General features: G+C 42.8%; 1 long non-coding RNA gene across 1 annotated transcript; it reads right to left on the bottom strand.

Moving 5' to 3' along the window:
* Nucleotides 1-16485: 16485 nt before the first annotated feature.
* Nucleotides 16486-23538, bottom strand: LOC117826182. Its single transcript, XR_004633989.1, has 2 exons — nt 23438-23538; nt 16486-16717 (listed from the first exon to the last, which is right to left on the bottom strand). It is a non-coding gene; the product is annotated as an uncharacterized LOC117826182 (long non-coding RNA).
* Between the last annotated feature and the right edge of the window lie 1208 nt (nt 23539-24746).

Genomic DNA, 24746 nt, shown 5'->3' with positions numbered 1-24746 from the left:
CATTCTCAATAGATAACATGACATGTCCACTCAGTCTCTCCTGTCCCATCATGCTCATCAAGGGTTTATAGTTAGTTTTAACTTGGAGAATGAGTGTGTTGGGGTGAAATGACTCAAACATGTTCCCAGTTCCATTTAAGCTGGTGAATCTTTGGGACAGTTGCTGGAGGATGATATCAGGCATTGAAAACGTTCACCCGAAAGTTGCTCCCTGGGACAGTGAGGCGACTGTCTTCATCCAAGTGACGCCTAACTTTTCTAGAGGAAGAGTGGCAGACTAAGCCTCATCAAATCGCTCTCTAAACTCCATCAAAACACTGATTGCATTTTGGAGTAGAGTAGATGCGTTTATTTAATCGGCAGATCTTCTGTTTTTTCTCACATCATTCACCTTTTCACAGATGGCCTCCCAAATCGCGTTTCTAATGCTGAGATGTCTCTGCTGGAGTTCACCGATGTTTTTATTTCCCTCCTCCACAAAGACCTCCAACTCCATGGCTTCAAACTTCATTTATCGCTTAAGGCCACTCTGCTCTCTCAAACTCTCCATGGTGACAGCCGATAGCACACGCAAAATCCTCGTTAAATAGGGCGGTCCGCACCACTTTTGCACTCGTTATCATTTGCGCACGCAGTCTTAGTAGATCACCTGCAACACGCCCAGAAATAACACGTGCAAAATTATTATTTGCACACGCAAATTAGCGCTCGTTATTTGGGATCTTAGTAGATCAGGCCCTTGGTGTTTATGTCAGTGCCTTCAAATTTGGAAAACAAATATCTTCTGTGGTTAAGTCCATCTTCTTCCAGCTGAGACTCATAGCTAAGGTGAAGGCCTGTCTCCCTCCCAAGGATTTAGAGAGAGTTGTACATGCCTCTTTATTACAGCTAGGTTTGACTATTGTAACTCTTTGTATGTGGGCTTAGACAGAGCTTTTATGATGACTGCCACACCGGGCCCAGGTGCAGCTCATCACCTTAACGACCCTCACCTGAAAGACACAATCAAGCAGCAACACAGGCACACCTAGTGGTCCGGAGGGGTCATCAAACCAACACCACAGCCTGATTGTTGAACATCTCTGATCTAATTTGACCATGTCAGAGCTTTATAATTAACCAGAGCAACACAAAACCTGACAGTATGCAAGCAGCAGCAGTCAGCCAGAACACATAATGACACATCCTGTCACGTCTTCTTAAATGATATGCCCAAGTGACAGAGGAAAGAAGCCAACCGCACTGAACCCACACGTGAGGGTAAAAATAGAGATGTGACGAGACACTGGGTTTTCTTTTTTATTGGCTCTTATTTCCTAAAGGCCGTCATTTATTTTCAGTGTGGAGCTTTTAAATGAGTGCTGTGACAGACTACTGACAAAACACATCTTTTTTCATCAAAGCAGGGATACGCAGACAATCCCTACAGTATGATACAGAGAGGGAACATCATCTGGATGATGAGTGGGAGGGCTCTGTCATCCCGTGATAGATAAAACACAAAGCAACATTATTTGTTCTTTTTTTTCCCTTTAATTTATTATTTTTAATCAATGGTGGGATTATTTAATGATTGAGTGGCTCTGCTTGTTGGTTCAGTTTTCTTCAGGGCTTCTTATGTCTGCTGACCTAGTTTATGACAACAATAGAGCCAGAATCAATAACTTCATTCTCTCTGTCAGGCCTTTTAGCTGACTTTCTCCTTTGCTTTCTCAAACTTTCAACATTAAAACCCTCCCTTGTTAAAAAAGTAAGCAAACCAAGTGATAAACAAAAGCTTCAGCTCAATGTTTCAGTGGCCATTCGTCAATCAATCAATCAATCAATCAATCAATCAATCAATCAATCAATCAATCAATCAATCAATCAATCAATCAATCAATCAATCAATCAATCTTTATTTATAGAGCACCAAATCACAACACATGTTCTCCTCAGACTCTTTCCAAACAGAGCAGGTCTAGACCGTACTCTATGTTCTATTATTAACAAAGACCCAACATCAAGACAGGATCAGATCTAGTCCAATCTTCCAGACAGGACTCAGTCTGATCTCATCTTAATCCACCATGAGCAGAGCACTTTGCAGCATTTAGCAAGTTACAGTGGCAAGGACAAACTTCCTTTAAAGCTGCTGTGAGGAACTTTTGACTTATATCAATTTTGGCGCCCCATTGTGGACAAAGTGATACCTCTTATCTTTTGTTCTGTACATGCAAAAGTAGTGTTTTCAACAAACCTCACCCTGCTGTCTTTTAACAGCCAGATTTATCACTCAATGTGATTATTTGCCATGAAAACAGGCGAAAAAGGGTGTTTCTAAAGCCAAATGTCAATCATGTGGTCTGACACCTACCCCCTCTGAGCGGTTTAAGGCATTCAAAATGACAACAGAGAAGGTATCAGTGTTGTTGTTTATGGTTTTGCATCAGTGTTGGTTTCAGTCTGTTTCTCACCTGGTGAAAAACTCCTCATAGTGCCTTTAACAGGCAGAAACCTCCAGCAGGACCAGACTCAAGCTAGACACACATCTGCTGAGACTGTGTTGGGGTTGGAGAGAGGGATAGAGGGAGATGAAGAGAGAGAGAGATGATAGTGGTGTGAAGGATAGTAGTAGTTGTAGCAGCTGGAGTCTGGCACGTCCACAGCAGCAGAGATCCAGAACCTACGAGACAAGGGAGCTCAGGGACTCCAGAAAGGTCTATGGTTAGTAACTTTAATGGGACAGGGAGAGTTAAAGTAAGTGATGGGATCCCTGTGTGTCATTGTGCTTCAAATATGGTTGAGCAAAAGATGGATAGAGGGAGGTGAAGAGAGATTTCACCTCCTCACTGGCTTTGTAGTTGTTTTTTATGCCTATATACTGCAGAGCGAGATGTTTTGGAACATGATTATATTATCCATTATATTGACCGCATATCCTGTTTGGGGTCACGGGGGACTTCGGGCGGAAGGCAGGGTACACCCTGGAGAGGTCGCCAAACGATCACAGGAGGGTGAGACAACCATTCACACACACACCGACAAGCAATTTAGAGCGACCAATCAACCTAGTGAGCATGTTTTTGGACTTTGGGAGGAAGCCGGAGTACCTGGAAAGAACCCACACATGCACAGGGAGAACATGCAAACTCCACACAGAAAGGCACCAGCCCAACCTGGGACTTGAACCAAGAACCTTCTCGATGTGAGCACCATGCAGCCCATTATCACTCCTGGTTCACATCATACCTCACCAACCGCCAACAATTCGTTCAGTTAAGGAACCACAAGTCAGGGTGTTCGGGTGTTTCACTGGGTGTCCCCCAAGGGTCAGTTTTGGGTCCACTCCTTTTTATTATTTACCTCCTCCCCCTGGGCACACTCCTCCGTCACCATGGGGTCCATTTCCACTGTTACGCCGATGATACTCAGGTCTACATCTCCTCCAAACCCACCGCTGCAATTCCTCCCACCTCCCTCATCACCTGCCTTGCAGACATCCGGAGCTGGATGAGCAGGAACTTTCTGAAACTCAATGGGAATAAAACCGAGGTCCTGCTCATCGGCTCCAAATCCACCCTCACCAAATCTCAACACACCCCAGCCCCACCCATCATCATCGACGGATTCCCTGTACCCTTCTCCCCTCAAGTGAAGAGCCTCGGCATCATTCTGGACAGCACTCTCTCATTCGCACCTCACATTTAAAACATCACCCGGACTGCATTCTTCCACCTCCGCAACATCTCCAGACTCCGCCCCTCACTGTCCCAATCCAGCACCGAAATCCTGGTTCATTCATTTGTCACTTCCCGTATCGATTACTGCAACGCCCTCCTCACCGGACTCCCCACCAAACTGATCAACAGACTGCAAATCATTCAGAACTCGGCCGCCCGGATCATCACCCGCACCAAATCATCTGACCACATCACTCCTGTTCTGATCCAACTTCACTGGCTCCCTGTTCAACACCGCATCCATTACAAAATCCTTCTCCTCACCTACAAAGCTGTTCATAACCTGGCCCCCACTTACCTCCGCGACCTCCTTCATGAATACACTCCCTCCCGCTCCCTCCGCTCAACCTCTGCTGGACTATTAACAATTCCACCATCACACCTCAGTACCATGGGTGCCCGAGCCTTCAGCTGCTCAGCACCCAGACTCTGGAACTCCCTCCCCCCACACATAAGACAGTCGGACTCGATAACATCATTCAAATCCCAACTCAAAACTCACCTGTTCAAACTGGCATATTCACTCTAAACTGGACTCTCTGCACCTCACTAGTTTTTATTTATTACTTTTTGTTTGTTTGTTTGTTTGTTTTTATGATGTTTTAATGATGTATGCTTTTATGATCTGTAAGGTGACCTTGGGTGATCTGAAAGGCGCCCAAAATAAAATGTATTATTATTATTATTATTATTATTATTATTATTATTATTATTGTCATATCATGATAAAGCAAAAAAAAAAAAATTGTGTGTTTTTAAAGTGGGTTTGTAGGTTCTGAGCAATTGTCACTGTATTACCTTCAGTAGATGACAGTCAGCAAAGCTCCTGTCTATAGAAGCTGACCAACGTTCAGACAGAGAAGCCGAGCTATCTTCAGGCACGGAGGATTTGGAGCCAAGAGTAATTTGGCTGCTTTATAAAAGTCCAACCCCAAAAACAACTAAAATCACTTTGAGTGTGTGTTACATTTGTGATTATTTTCACCTCACCTCATGTTCTGGCAGCACTTGGCAAAGGTTTTTTCACTCTGTTCAGGTCAACTGTTTATTACAGAGTCGACAAATACATGAAATTGAAAGAGGAATGACATCATTTCTAGAGACAGAAAGAAAGAGAAGGGAGGGGTAACATGGTTTTTGTTGTGTTTCTGATTCTTGAATGTAACACAGTTTCCCCTCATGGTTGGATTCAGAGGGCCACTTAAAGGTGACATATCATGCAAAATGGACTTTTTAATGGTTCTCTACCTGAATGTGTCCCTGTCTACAAACCCCCCGAGAATGAAAAAAATCCATTCTGCCCCTGTTCTGATTTCTCCACCTTTCTGTAAATGTGTGTGAAACGAGCCGTTTCAGACTTCAGTGTTTTTGTTACGTAACGACAATATCCGGTCTGTCACGGAGTCAGAGCTCGGAGCTTGTTCAGCCCATAGACTGTATAAAATAATACTGAATCCCTCCTCCGTTTTTCATTACCTGCACACATGTGTGCTAACAAGGAGCTTAGGAGGGAGGCATGCTAGTTGTAGGCTGTCTTAATAAACACAAAGGTCGGTTTTAATCCCAACGTCTGCAGATTTGAAGATCTAGTAGATGATTTTCATGTATCATGGATAAGTGCTAGCGCTAGTTGGCATAGCTACATAGCTACATGTCGTAGCTGTAGCTGTGTACCAAGACACACGTCGACATACTGACAAATAAAACAACAAGTAACACTAAATCTGTGACCAATCCTCCAGAAAAGGTCCTGCTGCCTTTCTGGCAGAGGTCGGTTTTACTCCCCACGTCTGCAGATTTGAAGATCTAGTGGATGATTTTTATTTGTCATGGATAAGTGCTAGCGCTAATTAGCATAGCCACATAGCTACATGTTCATAGCTGTAGCTGTAGCTCTGTACCAAGACACACATCGACATACTGACAAATAAAACAACAAGAAACACTAAATCTGTGACCAATCCTTCAGAAAGGTCCTGCTGCAGGCGCCTCTCTGTCAGGATCAGATTCTGGATCAGATTCAGAGGGTTGAAGTAACGTGATCTCTGAGCAGCCGTGTATATTCAGCCAACATGTAAACATTAGATCAACGTACTGATTTCAAAGTGTTTTTTTGAGCACAAACTTTAAAGACATGTTTTGGGGACCTCTTAGACCAATATATATTGACGAAAAAAGCGTGATATGTCACCTTTAATTTCAATTTAGCTCACCACGGCACTCTGTAAACTATTGCTCCGAAGCTTAAATGAATGTGGGCGTTTTCAAGGATTTGGAACTTTTATGGTTGATAAAAAAAAAAATCTGTAAGTGGCAAAAATAAATGTCTGTTTAGCAGCAGAGTGAAGCAGTAATGGGATGTTTTTCTATCAGCTATTAGTACTTCAAACCCAATTCACAGCAGTAAATAGCCCGGCTTCCCTGTTGGTGCTTTGGCCAGCTTCTCCAAACAGGGGCCGTGCTGACTCCCTCAAATCCATCCTGTCCCTTTAACAGTACGATAACAAATGACTAAACATGGTGTGTGTGAAAATCTCCTCACAGAATGATCTTTATCTTTGCATTAATATTTTTAAATACCCAGCTCAGCTGAGGACGCGCACTGCAACCAAACCCAACAAAGACAGAAAGCAGTACATTCAGTCAAAAACATGTAAAAGGCAAGAACATCATAGAGAGAAGAATCTTAAGGGCATTTATTATTTAACCATATCGTGTCAAACCATTGAAAAAGAGCAGACAGACTGATTCAATGCCACAGCTGTCGAGTCGTCATCATCATCATCATCATCATCATCATCATCATCATCATCATCATCATCATGCTCTGTAATAGTACTCTTGAATAGACTCTCTTCTTTAAGGAAATTGCCATATGGACTCTCATAAATATCTGAGCCAGACAAAGAGATCTCACACATCTAATTTTCATCACAACCATCAGAGTGTGACGGCTTTGTGTCTGTCCCTGAGTTTCTGGGTTGACATGATTTTTAATCAGCGTTTATGAGAATGAGAATGTGAACCAGGCTCATACACACATGTAGGCGATACAGCCCAGTGCACAGACTTTTACCATCATTATTGGTGCCACTGGATAAGCTGTTGTTGTTGTTGATGATGTCTGTCTCGATCCAACTCTCTCTTTCAGTATCTCCCTCAAGTTCAACACACTAGTAGAAGAGGGCTGATCAACCTGAGTCTGGACCTGCTTGATGCTTCTTCCTGTTAAGTTACACAGTCAAGAACAAAAAGTGCTTACTTAGTGTCATTTTCTGCATTTGGTGTTTCATTCTCAGTCAGAAAGAAGAACTGAAGTAACATTCATTACAAGATTATGACTAGTTACATTTGAAAAAAGGGCCTGCATTGTTTTGCATTTTGTAACTTTGGAACAAATAAAGGACACATTTTCCACTCATGTATTTCATTATTGAAGTTTTCTTACAGCAGTGTAAAAATACAGTCTGAGCTGAGCATGCTCCCACACCTCTTCTATTCAGCCATGAGCTACGTATCACATGTTGGATGTCTTTAGAGAATCTCAGCATACAAAACATAAATGTTTAAAATCAATATGAGAACTACTCGCTTTGCTGTTTTACAGTGAAATGCTGGAGCAGGACAGACGGGCGGGTTGAGACGGTGTTAGTTCAGCTTGTTGCTGTGAGACCATGTTTCATTTTCAGCTACATTTCTCCTGAAGCTGTTTTGCTGCACAGGCAGCATATCAGCAGATGGTGACTTGGAGTGAGGCTTCACCCCTACAGTCCTTACCAGTGGTTCCCTGCAGCGAGACAGATCAGTGGATGTAAGCTGACTGTATTTTATTATATGCCTTTTGAGGTAGGAGTAGCAATGCAATGTGTGAGGGACAATGTTACATTTAGGGATGGACTGATTTTTAACCCTGGTGATTTACAAAAATGCATGTTTTAGTAAATAACTCACCCATCACAGTGGTGGTTTCTCTGGACTGAAAAATACCAAGACAAAAGTAACTCAGATAGTCTACCTGACTCTGAGCGGTCTGATACGCCTTTTAACCACACCAGACATTGTGACACCAACCTTCTGTTGACATTATGTCTTCTGTGCTAAAAAAACATAAAATTTTTGAACAGGAAGGTCTTGAGGTGGTTTTTGAATGATTGAAGTGAGTCAGAGTTGTGGATGTTTGGAGGGAGAGAGTTCCAGAGAGTCGGGGCAGCGATGGTAAAGGCTCTGCCCCCCCAAGATGCGGTGCTTGGACTTGGTGATAGGGGACAGGAGATTGGCATCGGATGATCTGAGGCGGCGACATGGGGAGTGACGTTTGAGGAGGTCGGTGAGGTATGAGGGGGCGAGGTTGTTGAGGGCTTTGTAGGCGATGAGCAGGATCTTGAAGTGGATTCGGTGCTGAATGGGGAGCCAGTGGAGGTGCTGAAGCGTTCAACACCATCATACCAGACATCCTGCCCCAGAAACTCACCCAGCTCACAGTCCCGACTTCCATCTGTCAGTGGATCACCAACTTCCTGACGGACAGGAGACAGCAGGTGAGGCTGGGGAGCATCAAATCCAGCACCTGGACCATCAGCACTGGCGCCCCACAGGGATGTGTTCTCTCCCCACTGCTCTTCACCCTCTACACCAATGACTGCACCTCAGGAGACCCCTCGGTGAAACTCCTGAAGTTTGCAGACGACACCACCGTCATCGGTCTCATCCAGGACGGAGACGAGTCTGCTTACAGACAGGAGGTGGAACAGCTGGCACTCTGGTGTAGTCAGAACTATCTGGAGCTGAACCCGCTCAAGACGGTAGAGATGACAGTGGACTTCAGGAGAAGCCCCCCCCCCACTCCCCCCCTCACCATCCTGAACAGAACTTTGTCTACTGTGGACTCTTTCAGGTTCCTGAGGTGGACCTCCCACATAGACATAATCAGAAAAAAGGCCCAGCAGAGGATGTACTTCCTGCGTCAGCTCAGGAAGTTCAACCTGCCCCAGGAGCTGCTGATCATGTTCTACACCTCCATCATCCAGTCTGTTCTGTGCACCTCCATCACTGTCTGGTTTGGATCTGCAACCAAACTAGACAAACACAGACTGCAACGGACTATAAGGACTGCAGAAAAAATCAGCGGTGTCGACCTGCCCCCCATCCAGGACTTGTACCGGTCCCGGGCCAGGAAACGGGCAGGTAGCATCACCGCTGACCCCTCACACCCTGGACACAAATTCTTCAAACTCCTCCCCTCCGGCAGGCGCTACAGATCACTGTGCGCCAAAACAACCCGCCATAAGAACAGCTTCTTCCCCCAGGCTGTCACTCTGATGAACACTAAACCATAACAGTGTCATACCTGTCAGATAAATACTCTCTGTAAATATACACTACAGTTCAAAAGTTTGGGGTCACTTAGAAATGTCCTTATTTTTGAAAGAAAAGCACTGTTTTCTTCAATGAAGATAACATTGAATTAATCAGAAATACACTCTATACATTGTTAATGCAGTAAATGGGTATTCTAGCTACAAACGTCTGGTTTTTAATGGAATATGTACACAGGTGTATAGAGGCTCATTTCCAGCAACCATCACTCCAGTGTTCTAATGGTACATTGTGTTTGCTAATCGCGTTAGAAAGCTAATGGATGATTAGAAACATCTTGAAAACCCTTGTGCAGTTACGTTAGCACAGCTGAAAGTGGTTTTGCTGGTTAGAGAAGCTGTAAAACTGGCCTTTCTTTGAGCTAGTTGAGTATCTGGAGCATCACATTTGTGGGTTTCATTATACTCTCAGAATGGACAGAAAAAGAGAACATTCATATGAAACTCCACAGTCTATTCTTGTTTGTAGAAATGAAGGCTATTCTGTGCGAGAAATTTCCAAGAAACTGAACATTTCCTACAACGATGTGTACTACTCCCTTCAGAGAACAGCACAAACAGGCTCTAACCAGAGTAGAAAGAGAAGTGGGAGGCCCCGGTGCAAAACTGAACAAGAAGACAAGTACAGTAGAGTCTCTAGTTTGAGAAATAGACGCCTCACAGGTCCTGAACTGGCAGCTTCATTAAATGGTACCTGCAAAAAGCCAGTGTCAACGTCTACAGTGAAGAGGAGACTCCGGGATGCTGGCCTTCTAGGCAGAGTGGCAAAGAAAAGGCCATATCTGAGACTGGCCAATAAAAGGAAAAGATTAATATGGGCAAAAGAACACAGACATTGGACAAAGGAAGATTGGAAAAAAGTGTTATGGACAGACGAATTGAAGTTTCAGGTGTTTGGATCACACAGAAGAAGATTAGTGAGATGCAGCCAATAAAGCTGATTCTGATTCTGATTCTGATTCTGATTCTGAAGGATGGGTGTGATGTGGGCTCTGGAGCAGGAGTGGGTGAGTAATCGGGCAGCTGAATTTTGGACATGTTGAAGTTTTTTGAGGTCGGTGGAGGGGAGGCCGTAAAGAATGCTGTTGCAATAGTCAAGTCTGGAGGTTATGAAGGCGGGGATGAGGATTTCTGCAGCAGAGGAGGAGAGAGAAGATCTGAGCCGTGCAATGTTCATCACAACCAATTTTTCCATGATGAAGACGAGACGGAGACAAGCTAATATACATCACTAATGATATAAACTTGGATGAACGGCAGGCTGTGACAGGCGGAGTTAGTTCATTGTGTGGGGCAGTGTTAGCTTGATCACTTACTTGCAACAAGTGTGCTGTGGGTAAACGCTTACACAAATTAAGTAAGACATTTGGTAGTCTAATCAATTCTTAATCATCAAAGATAAAGATGCAGTTTAGAGTACCATGAACTGACTGTATGTCCAGTGTGCCTGTCACTGCAGGTACATTCAGGGACCGTCGTAAAGCGTAGTACAGCCCTTGTATTGTGTGTTCACAGCACTTTTATTTGAAGCCAGAGAATCAAAAAACGATCATAGTGTCCACAGATAGAGTATTTTCTTTTTACTTGACTTGGAGGAAGGAACACTCGAAGATATTGCCACTTCAATCTGTGTGCACTGTCCTTACTCTAGTGGACCAGCAGGGACAGCATGGCAGCATTACATTGGTTGGGCTTAATTAAGACTAAATCCTGATACTCATGACAACGTTGAGCTGAAAGATTGGGCATGCACTTGTTTCTGAAAGATATTAAGTTTAACTTCACAAGATGCTCCACGATCCTTATTATAGTGCAGAAATCTGCTTCTCTTCTAATCTTCTCCTTCAAAAATAACTTACAGGCTAAACATAGACTAAAATTATTCAACATTTGACATTTGACTCAGAAGTTTACTAATTTATTGTCTTAATTTTACAACTTTAATCTTTTTTTCCGAATTGGGTAGCCCTAATACTCTGTCATACATATAAAAGCAGGAGAAAATATTGACGTTCGGTCCCAGGTTGGTTCTAAAGATGGCGTCGCGAATGCTGTGTGACGTCACGTGAAACCTATGAATAATCCATCCATTCATTTTCTATGTAGCTTATCCTTCACAGGCTCCTGGAGGGGCTGAAGCCAATCCCAGCGGCCACTGGATGAAAGATATCTCGACGAGTAGCTTTCAGTCTCAACCAACCAACCACTCACCCTCACACTTACACCCATGGGCAATTCTGGAGTCACAAAATCAACATACGGGCACGTCTGTGGACTGTGGAAGCAAGCCGGAGAACCCGGAGGGAACCCACGCATGCATGGAGAAAACATGCAGAAAGGCCCCAGCAGAGAACCATCTCCATGTGAGGCAACAGCGCTAACATCTGCACCACTGCACAGCCTTGATAACAATCAATGAATATTCCATTTGAATTGGTAATGTGTTTCTTCTCAGAGTGTACGTTTTGTTTCATGGACTACCTCAGAGTGTTTTTTACAGAGCTGCATATGGAACGCACACCTTTTGAGTAAAACACAAATTATATGATTCATCAAATAATGATTGTTCATTGTTTCATTAACTGTTTGGTCATGAAGTCAGGGTTTGTATTTTTGTCGTACACCCTTGGCTCTTACAGGGCTCTCATTTTAAGTCCTTCCCCTTCAGCTTGAACATGGTCAAACTTAATTAACTTGAAAGACAATGGCAGACAAAGTCATTAAAAGACAAGTCCAATGCAGTTAAATCCCCCGGTCTTCTAGGCTTGTTTGAAGTGGATTGGAATGTTTGGGTGGCAGTGTCTGCAGCAATAAGACTCCGGGAACATTGCATACTCGAGAGCTGAATAAGAATTGTGTTGGCACTCCAGATATTGTTTGAAAAGCCTTTGCTTTGCCTGCATCTCTTTGTTTTTTCTTCAAAACACAGCACACGCATTTTTTGACATGATGTACTGGCTGCATTCAGCAGAGCACCCTCTGTATCGGCCCAGACTGCAGCCTTAGCCGAATATTTCAGAGGGCAATTAATTTTGGATTAACAAGAGCCTAGTGGGAATCTCTCACCCTGAGGCCAGTCCCTGGATTACAGTGTGTGTTTAAAAAGGGTTATGCAAACCTGAAGCACTGTGACAAAATCCAGGGTTGAACTCTGAAACAAAGACAGAAAGGGGATGGTGTTATGCATGTGTCAGAATCACTTTGTTATGAGCTCAAAAAACGTATTATCAGTCGCCTCTTACTGAAAATCTTAAGTCATATTAAGCCTTTTCAGTGAGTAATTTGTTGTGAGGTTATACTGGGTCAAATTAAGGACTAAATTCACAGTCTTTGTTTTGTGCATCTGCAAAGGTTCATAGAAGCCATCAGTAATTAAAGTTATCAGTTGATCTGGTATCTTTTGACTCGTTCATCCATTCTTTTCACATTGAGTTCAGTCCCTACTGACAATAACCCATCCAACCCTCCTAAAGAAGGGACACTCGCACATGCTCACTGCAGTGTTTGGCAGCTCTGGTGTTAGTAGTTTGATTAAAACTCTCAGTAGCTCAGTGGTAGTGTTGCTTTTTCAGAATCAACAACTTTTCAGTAGCTTAGCTTCATTATAGATCATGTAGCGTGATAGAGTCAGGGGTGCAGCTCGCTCGGCTGGAAGTGAAGCTTCCAGCAAAGCGTCTGCCCCCTGGTGGCTGGCTGCAGTATAGGTCAAAAACTCTGTCTCCCCCATTCATTTGAATGGGGCTGCAGTCAAACTTCAAAAAATAAATACACGTCGTACGAATGTTTCTCACATCCGTATGCTGTGGTGATATGTAGTTAGTATTTGACTGTTTTATGTTCAAGGCCTCTTTTTTCTGAAAAGTTTCTTTTCGTTAGTTATTAGAGTTTAAAAAAATGAGGTTTTACTTCTGGGTCTGTTTTGATTGACAGCTGCTGTAGAGGGAAACTCCATAGGATCTTGTGACGCTACGCTGTAGGGCGAAGCTCGTTACTGTGCGGACATAGAAACTACTGTGCAGTCCCTCCAGGAAGTTGCGATTTCGCGATGGCAACTGTCAACGCAAATTCAACCAATCAGCGCGATTTTTTCGCGGCCTTGCAATTTTTTACAATCACCGCAACTTTCCCGCAAATTTGACCAATTACCTTAATCTCAGCCCCTGTACGTCATCGGTTTTGTCATCAATTTGACTTCCTTGGAACATAAACATAAGTCCTCACTTGATCGGCACTTTTCAACAACAAAACACGCAGAGAGAACGGGTGAAAAGAGAGGGGACAGCAGGCAGGACAAGTGACCAATAACGTTGTTATTTATAGATTGAGGGGCTCAGTGTTAGCTTGGTTTCTACCTGCAGCAGGTGTGCTTTATGAACCAGCTCTCCTCACCTCCACGCATCTGTCTCATCTTCATTGATGATTTTTACCCCCGGTGTGCGTTAGTGACAAAGACACAACCGGGGGACGTCTGTTTACTATTTGATGTTTGACGTTGTTGCCGTGGTTACCGTAAAAAGCTCTGCATCTACAGCTTGATTTAATCCAGTTTGGTGAAACATCAGACACATTCAGTAAGTTTGGATCAATTCCTAGTCATCAAAGATGCAGATTCACTTCAGAGTGCCGTGAACTGACTGTGCATCAGTCGCTGCGAGGTGCATTCAGGGACCGTCGTAAATGTGCAATACAGTCCTTTCATGGCATTTTTCTGTGAATCAAGAGAATCAAAATACAGTCAGTGGCCACATCAAGAATGTTTTCTAAAAACAACTGTAATTTAGCGTATTTACTTGCCCCTGAGATGTTATTGGGGGAAAAAAAGAAAAGAAAAAAACAGTCACAACTTTCACCACAATTTTTTCAAAAAGCTGTCGCAAATTCAGGCTTTTTGGGCCGCAACAATCACAAAAAAATCCTGCGAAATCCTGGAGGGACTGACTGTGGCAACCACAGAAATTCTCTACAGCGCAGACTCTGGCTGTACAATGGCTGCGCATTGGAACAGGGTGTTTTGGCTTCAAACCTGTACAACGGGAAAAGGCAGAGCAACGCTGTCCATTCTATTTACAGTCTATGTATAGAGTCTGCACAATCTACATTTCCTCCACAACACAGTTGAAGAGCAGAGGAGGGCTCTGCTGTCTTAAATCAAATTAGTGAAGATCAATAAATGGTGCCAGCCGTATGACGGTCACTTCACTGTCTAATCCTTCACATCATCTCACAACTGACTAACGCAGCCTGTCACAGCCTGCCGTTCATCAGAGTTTTTTTTATCAGTCATGTATTTTAACTTGTCCAGGTGCAACAACAATTACTATCCGTCTCACCACTATCATATCTCTCTCTCTTTTACTCTCCTCTATCCCTCTTTCAAGATCATGTATTTCCTTTGCTCAAGAACAAATAGACACTCTTGCAAAGTCATGATGTTAACTCTGCATGTGTCCTTCATCTCTAAAAATTGTATGGGAGGTCGAGCCTTGAGTTATCAGGCCCCTCTCTCCTTTGGACCCTCTCTACTTTTAAGAGTTGGCTTCAAACTTTCCTTTTTGATAAAGCTTATAGTTAGAGCTGGATCAGATTTAGACCAGGTCTTAGTTATGCTGCTATAGGCTTAGACTTACACACTGGGATCCTGTCTTTCCCTCTCTCACCTCTGTCTGCCTGTCTCTTACTTTAACTCCTATCCCATTAAAGTTACCAACCATAGACCTTTCTGGAGTCCCTGAGCTCCCTTGTCTCATAGGTTCCTCTGGATCTCTGCTGCTGTGGACGTGCAAAACTCCAGCTGCTACAACTACAACTATCCGTCTCACCACTATCATCTCTCTCTCTCTTCCTCTCCCTCTATCCCTCTCTCCAACACAGTCTCAGCAGATGTGTGTCTAACATGAGTCTGGTCCTGCTGGAGGTTTCTGCCTGTTAAAGGAAGTTTGTCCTTGCCACTGGAACTTGCTAAATGCTGCAAAGTGCTCTGCTCATGGTGGATTAAGATGAGATCAGACTGAGTCCTGTCTGTAAGAGGGGACTGGATCTTACCCTGTCTTGATGTTGGGTCTTTGCTAATAATAGAACATAGAGTACGGTCTAGATTTGGCGCTATATAAATAAAGATTGATTGATTGATTGAAAGTACGCCACTTTGTGAAACTGATAGGAACTTCAGCTTTATGTAATCATGACCCTGATATATATAATTTGTTCTTTTAACCATTTTAATGTGTGATAATCTGTGCTATTTAAACACATGTTGGACTTTTCAAGACCACTTTTTATCCCTTAATGTTCGAACTTGCAGTCGCAAAAAATATGTGATGATATTTCATGAAAATCCAAAGTGCCACAATGTTTTCATTGGATAATGTGGTGGAATAATTGCTGATACTAAAGTGGATGAATGGTAATTGTTGTCTCTGAATCTGCATTTGTTAAAAGGATACTGCTCTGTGGAAACTTTGATCAATACCAACTGCGGCTCTGGCGCGCTGATTGATACCGTCATTAATATTTAATCCACACTTGGACACTCTTCTTTACACCCTTTATCTCTTTTATGTCTGTTCTTCTAAAGAGGTATGCATTCTGGGGTTATGGCTCTTCACCATCAATGGCTGTCCATTTGGGATGATTGGTTAGGAAATAAAAGTCACTACATTTACCATCACCCCATTCTCAGTGTCAACGCAATAATGCTATGGGCCATAAACGTGGAAAACTCATTGCTCATCTCTTTTCTCAAAAAAATGCCTCAACCTGCAGCACTGCTGCTCTACTCAAACAGGGAGGTCTTTAAAATCGGGGTCCGGTATAATGGCAGCAATGAAATCAGGCAGTGTGCAAAACTTAAGGTATGTTGGAGAAATGATGGATAGCAGACGGGGAAGTGGAATGTGAGATCACTTCTCATGTGGAGAGTCTTGATTGATTCCTGCTGGAAGGCAAACAATCTATCAAATACGAAAAGAACAATAAACCCAGAACACCTGAGGACATTCATCATCTAAAGAATCTGATCATGTCCTTCTATGTTTACGTTCAACTTATCAAAGGTGCGGCTTGCACTCATGCATATGACATTAGTTTTACAAGCTTTTAACCATGTCCTTGTGATCATCAAGAATGTGTTTACTTCACTTGCTTTGTTATCTACACTTTCTTCATAAATATAGCATCTTAGTTGTATCTTTGCAGGGAGATGTTGCAAGAAACTGCCACAGTAAGATGTTCAATTATGAGTTGCATCCATCAGGGTACATGTCCCTTTGACGGTTTCCTAAAATCATCCTCTTTTTTCTAGTTTAACTCACTTTCATTAACAAGACCACACTAATATGTAAATAAAACCACATCATTGTACATCAAAGAAACTAAACCATGTGACAGCACAGTTTTAAGAATTTTATTTTACTAAGATAAAGAGTCAGGGTTTTGGCTGGATGAGTCCCTCCCCAAGGAAAGGAGGGACGAGTAGGGGCGAGGAAAGGAGGTATGTGTAGGGGTCAAAGTAAGGAGGGATGAATAGAAGTTGAGGTATCTGAATTGTTGAGAATAGTGGGTTGAGACTCAGGGTGGGGACACGTCTCGACACACCTCTGGTTCAGTAACCCCCTTTGGTTCCTGTAGTAAGAGGATAGAAGGGGAAGGTAGTGAGAACTGAGACAACAAGAGAGTATGATTTAGGCAGGCTGATATACACGGGTGCAGATAATTGTACAGGTGAAAGAGATAATGAGCTGCAGGTGATTTGGAGGAGTGGTCCTGTTCCTGAAGCTGTGTTATACTAACTTCATTAAAAGCCTGCGTGAGCTTCATAGCGGGATGAGAGGAGCTGCTGTACTTTCATGTAAAAGGTAGAACTCAGCTTAGACCGTTTTAGGGAATGAGGAGCGACCTTCGCAGGGAAGAGGTGTTGGCACCTGACCTGAAGATGTGGGTATACTTTATTAGATGATGAAAAAAATGCCTGCTAATGGCATCAATCAATCAATCAATCAATGAAATCAATCAATCAATCAATCAATCAATCAATCAATCAATCAATCAATCAATCAATCAATCAATCAATCAATCAATCAACCAACCAACCAACCAACCAACCAACCAACCAACCAACCAACCAATCAACCAACCAACCAACCAACCAACCAACCAACCTACCCACCTACCCACCCACCCATCCATCCATCCATCCATCAATCAATTTAGTCCCTCCTTGAGATAAAGAACAACAGGAAAACTTAGAGCAGTAATTCCAATCTCACCAAGCATCCAAACAAACACCACACTTCTATTATAAGCTAGCTACCAGAGAGCTCTGCACTACACACACAGGTGACTCAGGTGTAGCTCATGTTGTCTCAGAAAACCAAGCAGGAGGTACTCCATCCAAACAGCCAAGGCCTGATTTAAACCTCCACCAGCTCCACAATCAGTAAACCAAGAAGGACTGAACAGTTAGTGGACAGTTAGTAACGGCTACAATGTTAGATAAAATTCAGACGTTCCTCTCACGCTGCCCAACACGAGTACGGACCAAGAATATCTAACCCATGAAGGAGCTGCAGAATTATTTCAGTGCGTACCAGAAACATGTGTGGACTGTCTATAACCTGTTATTGCTGCTCTGACAGCCCTGCAGATAGTGTGTCTAAAAATTCATGGCATAAGTAATGTTTCATACACGTATTGTTGCAACAGCTTTGGCCCTTAGCTATATACTGCAGAACTGTAGAGAGTGGTGAAAGTTTTTTTCCTGGTGGTCAGGGATCTCTCTTGGCGAGCTCAGAATATTACCTCCAATATTTCATGTTATTTGTTGCAAGCAGAGGCTGGTTGGTTGTTGATAAGGAGGCAGAGCTGGCTGTGCACCTGAGCTCATCTAACAGATTGCCTTATTATCAAGGTCTGAGCGGACGCTGTAGGGCGTCTGATGTCATGTGACAGAGACGATATGTAAGGGTTAGTTCACTGACGGATGTTATTGCACGAGGGGGGTAACAGCTCTGTTTCCTGTAGCCTGCTCAGATAACCTAAGGTTTCTTTTCTGTGTTAGTGCTACATAACACTGACTTAAAGGGCCAGTGTGCTTTAAAATCAACGAAAGGTTTCATGGTTTTGTCAAAATTCGAATTGCTTTTTAATTGCATCACTTCCTGAAAGTTTCCATCTGATAACAATTGGAATGTGAAGCCTTCCTCTGAGCTTATCTCTTGGTTTACAGCGTTAAGCTCATGACTCTGTATCATCCCTGTGTTTTTGCATTTGATGCTACATTTTGATAATTCGCTCATTAAATGTTGCAGAGCTTTTTGATATTGAACTTGTACAATCTGCAATCTGAACAGAGGCACAGACCCTTTATTTCTCCTCATCTTCTTCTTAAGTTTGGAGGCGTTTCTGCTTCCTGAAGAAAAAACAAAGTTGAGTTTTGAACCTTCAAACTTTTTGAGTCAGAGTTTGTTAACATTATCAGGTCTTCTTTGGTGACAGTGAATGAGACTTTGTGTAGGTTGGTAGGTCAAGGTGTAGGCTGGAGATGAGTGCATGAATGCCTTCACAGCAACTTTTATGAAGCCTCATACTGTTTAGCAGTTTTGCAATAGTCCATGGTTGGATTTATTGATTCAGATGTGTTTAGGGTCACAAAGTTACATATCAATTTCTTTCCACCTCGCTCTCTTGAAATAATAGATTCAACTGAGGGAGTTGTTTGTCTGTTTTGTTCATAAAATGCAGCGTACAGTAAGTCTTACTTCAGCTTTATGTTAGGGAAATTAGAGTCACACAAAAACAGCAAACTTTACGGTTTAACCGTGAAAAACCTAGACCATCTTTGGGGGCGCCAGACTCTCCTGAATTTATTTTCAATATGTTGAATGAGTCAAATGTAGTATCAATGGAAAGCCGAGAATGTCTGCTGTAACTGAGTTTTTAATCCTTGTTGATAGAATTAGCGGTTCAAAAGTTATCATACATTTAAGAACAAGTTGCCGCCGATGGCTGTCTAGGTCTTTGAGGGTTAAAACGGACAATCACCTGCACAACTGAGAGACTTCACAGGTATGAAGTAGACACACTTTACACAAGAACAAGTGGAATCCCAGCCTCACAGTGCAGGTATTCACATTTAAGATGCAAAAGTATGTCAGACAGACGTTAAAAGACTTCGTACAACTCTAGCAGCTGATTGGCAGACCAAACTGTAAACTAAAGACCTCACTGTTAAAGGCCGGCCTGACAGAATCCTGACAGTTTTTAACTCTGGATAGAATAAGAGTGTCTGATCATCTGTGTCTAATGAAACACGATGTCTCACAAATGAAAGAAGGTACTTCATCGATATACTTGAAACTCACTCCAAAGAGAGAGTTGGATCAAAACTATTTCCAAATTCTGACTGTTCCACTCTGAGAACCTGCAAAAACAAGATTATGAAATATGTAAAACTGATCCAGCTCTGGTTGGGTCAATACGTAACATCTGAGGTGTCTGGAAAATGTAGAAAGACGTTGGTGATACATTTCTAATAAGCTGTACTCATCAGTACTCACTCAGGGTCATTGACTGTTACAAAAACATATATGTGTTTGTTTGTCATCAGTTAACAAACAATAAAGGGCCTGATAAATGCAAAAGACTTAGATCCCAATTATTCTACTGCTTATGAAAACACATATTCAGCTCTTCACCCTAATGTTAGTTCTTCATCCCTTCTCAAAGAACCTCTTTGACACAGCTCGGTTGTTTTCTGGTGACAAAGAGGTTCTTCTGCTCAATACGGTCGATACAGAGAGATGGATCATGTTTCTATTTGGACTAAAATACCAAAGTTTCTAGTTAGTACATCAATTATTCTGCAGCTTCCAGAGGTGTTATGTAGTCTGAAGGGGTATTGTGTTGTACTGTCAACTATAACACTGGAGCACTGGTTGATCAAGCCTCAAACTCGAGCTTGTTATTATGAGAAGTGAACTAGTTTAGTTGGTTAATGGCTTAAAACTAACACATGCATCTGAAGTATGTGTATTAATATGATTATAACCATATTAATAGTAATAATAATAATAATAATACATTTATTTTATATAGCACTTTTCAAAAACTCAAAGAAACTGTACAATTGTTAAAATCAATACAAGCAAAAAACAGATAACAAAGATCAAACAAAACAACAGTACAATCACAAATTAAAAGCTAACTTAAATAGGTGAGTTTTTAAAAGAGATTTGAAAGCTGAAGGGTCAGAGCAGTTTTGGATATGGGAGGGAAGTGAGTTCCAGAGGGTGGGGGCGGCTACTTAGAAGGCTCTGTCCCCCCAGGTTAGGTGCTTGGTTCTGTGAGGTGGAGACAGGAGGTTGGCATGTGAGGAACGCAGGTTACGGGAGTGTGATGGTGGAGGAGGTCAGTGAGGTAGGAAGGGGTCTGGTGGTGGAGGAGGTCAGTGAGGTAGGAAAGGGCCTGGTGGTGGAGGAGGTCAGTGAGGTAGGAAAGGGCCTGGTGGTGGAGGAGGTCAGTGAGGTAGGAAAGGGCCTGGTGGTGGAGGAGGTCAGTGAGGTAGGAAAGGGCCTGGTGGTGGAGGAGGTCAGTGAGGTAGGAAAGGGCCTGGTGGTGGAGGAGGTCAGTGAGGTAGGAAAGGGCCTGGTGGTGGAGGAGGTCAGTGAGGTAGGAAAGGGCCTGGTGGTGGAGGAGGTCAGTGAGGTAGGAAAGGGCCTGGTGGTGGAGGAGGTCAGTGAGGTAGGAAAGAGCCTGGTGGTGGAGGGCTTTGTGGGTGAGGAGGAGGATTTTGAACTGTATGCAGTAGGTAGCGGACAGGGAGCCAATGAAGATGTTGTAGGAAGGGGGTGATGTGGTCACGGGAGCGGGTGCAGGTGAGGAGGCGTGCAGCAGAGTTCTGAATGTATTGCAGTTTTTGCATGGAGGACTTTGGATGATGTGCCGTACAGGATGCTGATACAGTAATCTAAATGGGATGTGATGAATGCGTGGATAAGGGTTTCTGCGGCTGAGAAAGAGAGGAATGGATGGAGGCGGGCGATGTTTCGAAGGTGGAAGAAGCAGTTTTAGAGGCAGGGTCTTTAAATAATAAAGATAAAGAGTTAAAGATAAATATATATATATAGAACATTAAAGATATCACATTATGAAACCTTCCATCTGTGTTCCATAAGTCCTGCACAGATAGGTTTTTAGTTAAAGTTAAGAAGTGTTATTATTTCTGCCTCCTCTCAGATCCTCCGGCAGGCTGTTCCAGCGTGTCGGAGCGTAGCAGCTGAAAGCAGCATCACCAAATGTTTTTGTTCTACTCCGTAGAACAACTAAAAGAGAGGAGCCGGAGGATCTGAGAGGCCTTCCTGGTGCGTCTCTGAGATGTAGTCTGGTGCGAAGCAATGTAGCGCCTTATAAATGAATAAAAGAAAAAAAAAGGAATTTTAAAATCAATACGAAAAGAAACAGGGAGCCGGTGCAAAGATTTAAAAAAAGAGAGGGGGGGATGTTTGCTCTCCTTCTGGTCTTTGTCAGAACTCATGCTGCTGTATTTTGGATTCATTGTAGCTCCTTTGTTGTATTCTTTGGAGACTAGAAAGGAGAGTATTACAGTAGTACAGCCTGCTAGTTATAAAAGCGTGTTAGTATCTCTGTTGCTCAGAGAGAGAGAGGAATGATCTCACTTTGGAAATGTGCTTTAAATGATAAACAGCAAAGATGGACATCTGCAGAAACTTTAGTTGGAGGTGTGCATAGCAGAGGTTGAATGTCACAAACTGTGGGAGGAGACAGCTGCAGTGTGCTGGAAGAGGCTTGATTTTGAGATATAGGAGGCAGTTATCCTTCATGTTGTGCAGGTGGACTCTGAAACTCATGGTTTCTGGTAGTGGCAAAAGTCAGGCTGCAGATTTGATGTATCTACTGGAACTGGAGGTGAACCCAGGTGACCTCAGGTTCCTGTTAAAGGCTTGAGTTTTAGTGGGTTAGTGCTGTTGGGCATGGGATACAACTTTTAGAAACAAATCTGCAGGTGGAGGCAACTTCAAATTGCCAGCAGAGACTTAAGTTGAAGTTATTTGAAATTGTCAGTGTATTTGGCATGCATAGGGCATGACATGTATGGAGGCTGATGGTTTCTAGCAGAGGCCACAGGTTGAGATAGTGGCCAGAAGTTGTTGGCACAGGCTGCAGTACTTCAATTTGCTTGAAGAGTCTGCAGTTGGATGTGCCTGCTGTTGGGGTTTTGCAAAAGTACAGCTTCATGTGCAGCTTCAAGGCTCTGAGGTGGCCATTGGTTCTTGGCAGAGACTTGAGTCGGAGTTGTTGAATGTTGGAGTTGTTGGATGTTGGAGTTGTTGGAGGTTGGAGTTGTTGGATGTTGGAGTTGTAGGATGTTGGAGTTGTTGGATGAAGGAGTTGTTGGATGTTGGAATTGTTGGATGTTGGAGTTGTTGGATGTTGGAGTTGTTGGATGTTGTAGTTGTTGGATGTTGGAGTTGTAGGATGTTGGAGTTGTTGGATGTTGGAGTTGTTGAATGTTGGAGTTGTTGAATGTTGGAGTTGTTGGATGTTGTAGTTGTTGGATGTTGGAGTTGGATTTTGGATTTGTTGGATGTTGGAGTTGTTGGATGTTGGAGTTGTAGGATGTTGGAGTTGTAGGATGTTGGAGTTGTTGGATGTTGTAGTTGTTGGATTTTGGAGTTGTTGGATTTTGGAGTTGTTGGATTTTGGATTTGTTGGATGTTGGAGTTGTTGGATGTTGGATTTGTTGGATGTTGGAGTTGTAGGATGTTGGAGTTGTTGGATGTTGGAATTGTTGGATGTTGGAATTGTTGGATGTTGGAGTTGTTGGATGAAGGAGTTGTTGGATGTTGTAGTTGTTGGATGAAGGAGTTGTTGGATTTTGGAGTTGTTGGATTTTGGATTTGTTGGATGTTTGAGTTGTTGGATGAAGGAGTTGTTGGATTTTGGATTTGTTGGATGTTAGAGTTGTTGGATGTTGTAGTTGTTGGATGAAGGAGTTGTTGGATGTTGGAGTTGTTGAATGTTGGTGTATTGCTGAGGTTACATTAGGAGGCATTGGTACAGCCGTGAGCCACAAAGGTGAAGGCTGCTGAGCTTTACTGGAAGAGGTTTGAGTTTTAGGCATGGATGACTCTTTGATATGGACTGCAGTTGGTAGTAGCTTATGTATCATGGCAGTGGTTCCAAGTTTTGGCAGCAGTAATGGCTGAACCTTACAATAAGTTACAAAAGGATAGGATAAGACAAGACACTTGATCTAGCTGTTCAGAGCCCCACTTTGCTCAGTTGTAACCTTTTCAATCAACTCCACAATATGAAAAGTGTTACCTGGTCATCCCTGCAGCAAGGACACCTGCTGAAAACTGGGGAAGCTCTCTCCACACGGCGAAGCTGACGCTCTCCTTGTCTGACAGTAGTCAAGGTCATTCAGGAGACGAGGGACATCCCACTGCAGCAATACAGATACATGTTAGAACAAGGCCACACAATACAGTGAATGCTAAAATGACTTCTTGCTAACAGATTGAAGATGTTCTGCAACATTTTAAATATCCCCTATGAAGAGAGTATTTTCAGCAGCCTAAATGTCAGTCTCCTTTGAACTCTTCAAAAGAGTGAACTTAATGAGCTGCTGAGTCACCACTCACCCTCAGTGTTCAGTTTTTATGTGTGGTAATATTAACTTGCTCCAGACTAATGAAGGATATAAGGAAATAATGAAGGTCTAAACCTGCTTTAGATCAAACATTTTAAAGAACATAACTCCAGATCTATCAATAACACAGATTTACTCCACTAAAATACACAAACTTATTAAACTGGATGAAAAAGTAACACTGACATTATCTAAAACTGACTGCAAGACTCTTTAAAGTGAATATGACTGACTATGAAGCAAAGAAGCAACATTTAAATCCATACATCATGTTGTGGTATAAAAACTCTGTTTAAAGTGAAGAAACACCCAATAAATACTGCTCAATAAATGTATTTCATTTCTATTATTTTGAACTGGACCTTTACATGAGCAGCTAAAATGGAACTTTCTGTTTAAGTTTTAAAGGTGACATATCATGCAAAATGGACTTTTTAATGGTTCTCTACCTGAAATATGTGTCCCTGTCTACAAACCCCCCGAGAATGAAAAGAATCCATTCTGCCCCTGTTCTGATTTCTCCACCTTTCTGTAAATGTGTGTGAAACCAGCCGTTTCAGACTTCCGTGTTTTTGTGACGTCACAACAATATCCGGTCTGTAACAGGAAGTCAGAGCTCGGAGCTTGTTCAGCCCATAGACTGTATAAAATACAACTCAACCCCTCCTCTGTTTTTCATTCCCTGCACACATGTGTGCTAACAAGGAGCTTAGGAGGGAGGCATGCTAGTTGTAGGCTGTCTTAATAAACACAAAGGTCGGTTTTACTCCCCACGTCTGCAGATTTGAAGATCTAGTGGATGATTTTTATTTATCATGGATAAGTGCTAGCGCTAGTTAGCATAGCTACATAGCTACAAGTCGTAGCTGTAGCTGTGTACCAAGACACACGTCTACATACTGACAAATAAAACAACAAGAAACACTAAATCTGTGACCAATGGTTCAGAAAAGATCCCGCTGCCTTTCTGGCAGAGGTCGG

The sequence above is a fragment of the Notolabrus celidotus genome, chromosome 15, assembly GCF_009762535.1.
Source record: "Notolabrus celidotus isolate fNotCel1 chromosome 15, fNotCel1.pri, whole genome shotgun sequence".
NCBI lineage: Eukaryota > Metazoa > Chordata > Actinopteri > Labriformes > Labridae > Notolabrus > Notolabrus celidotus.
Note: the sequence above shows the minus strand (reverse complement) of the source record. Positions and strands in the feature narration are given on the sequence as shown.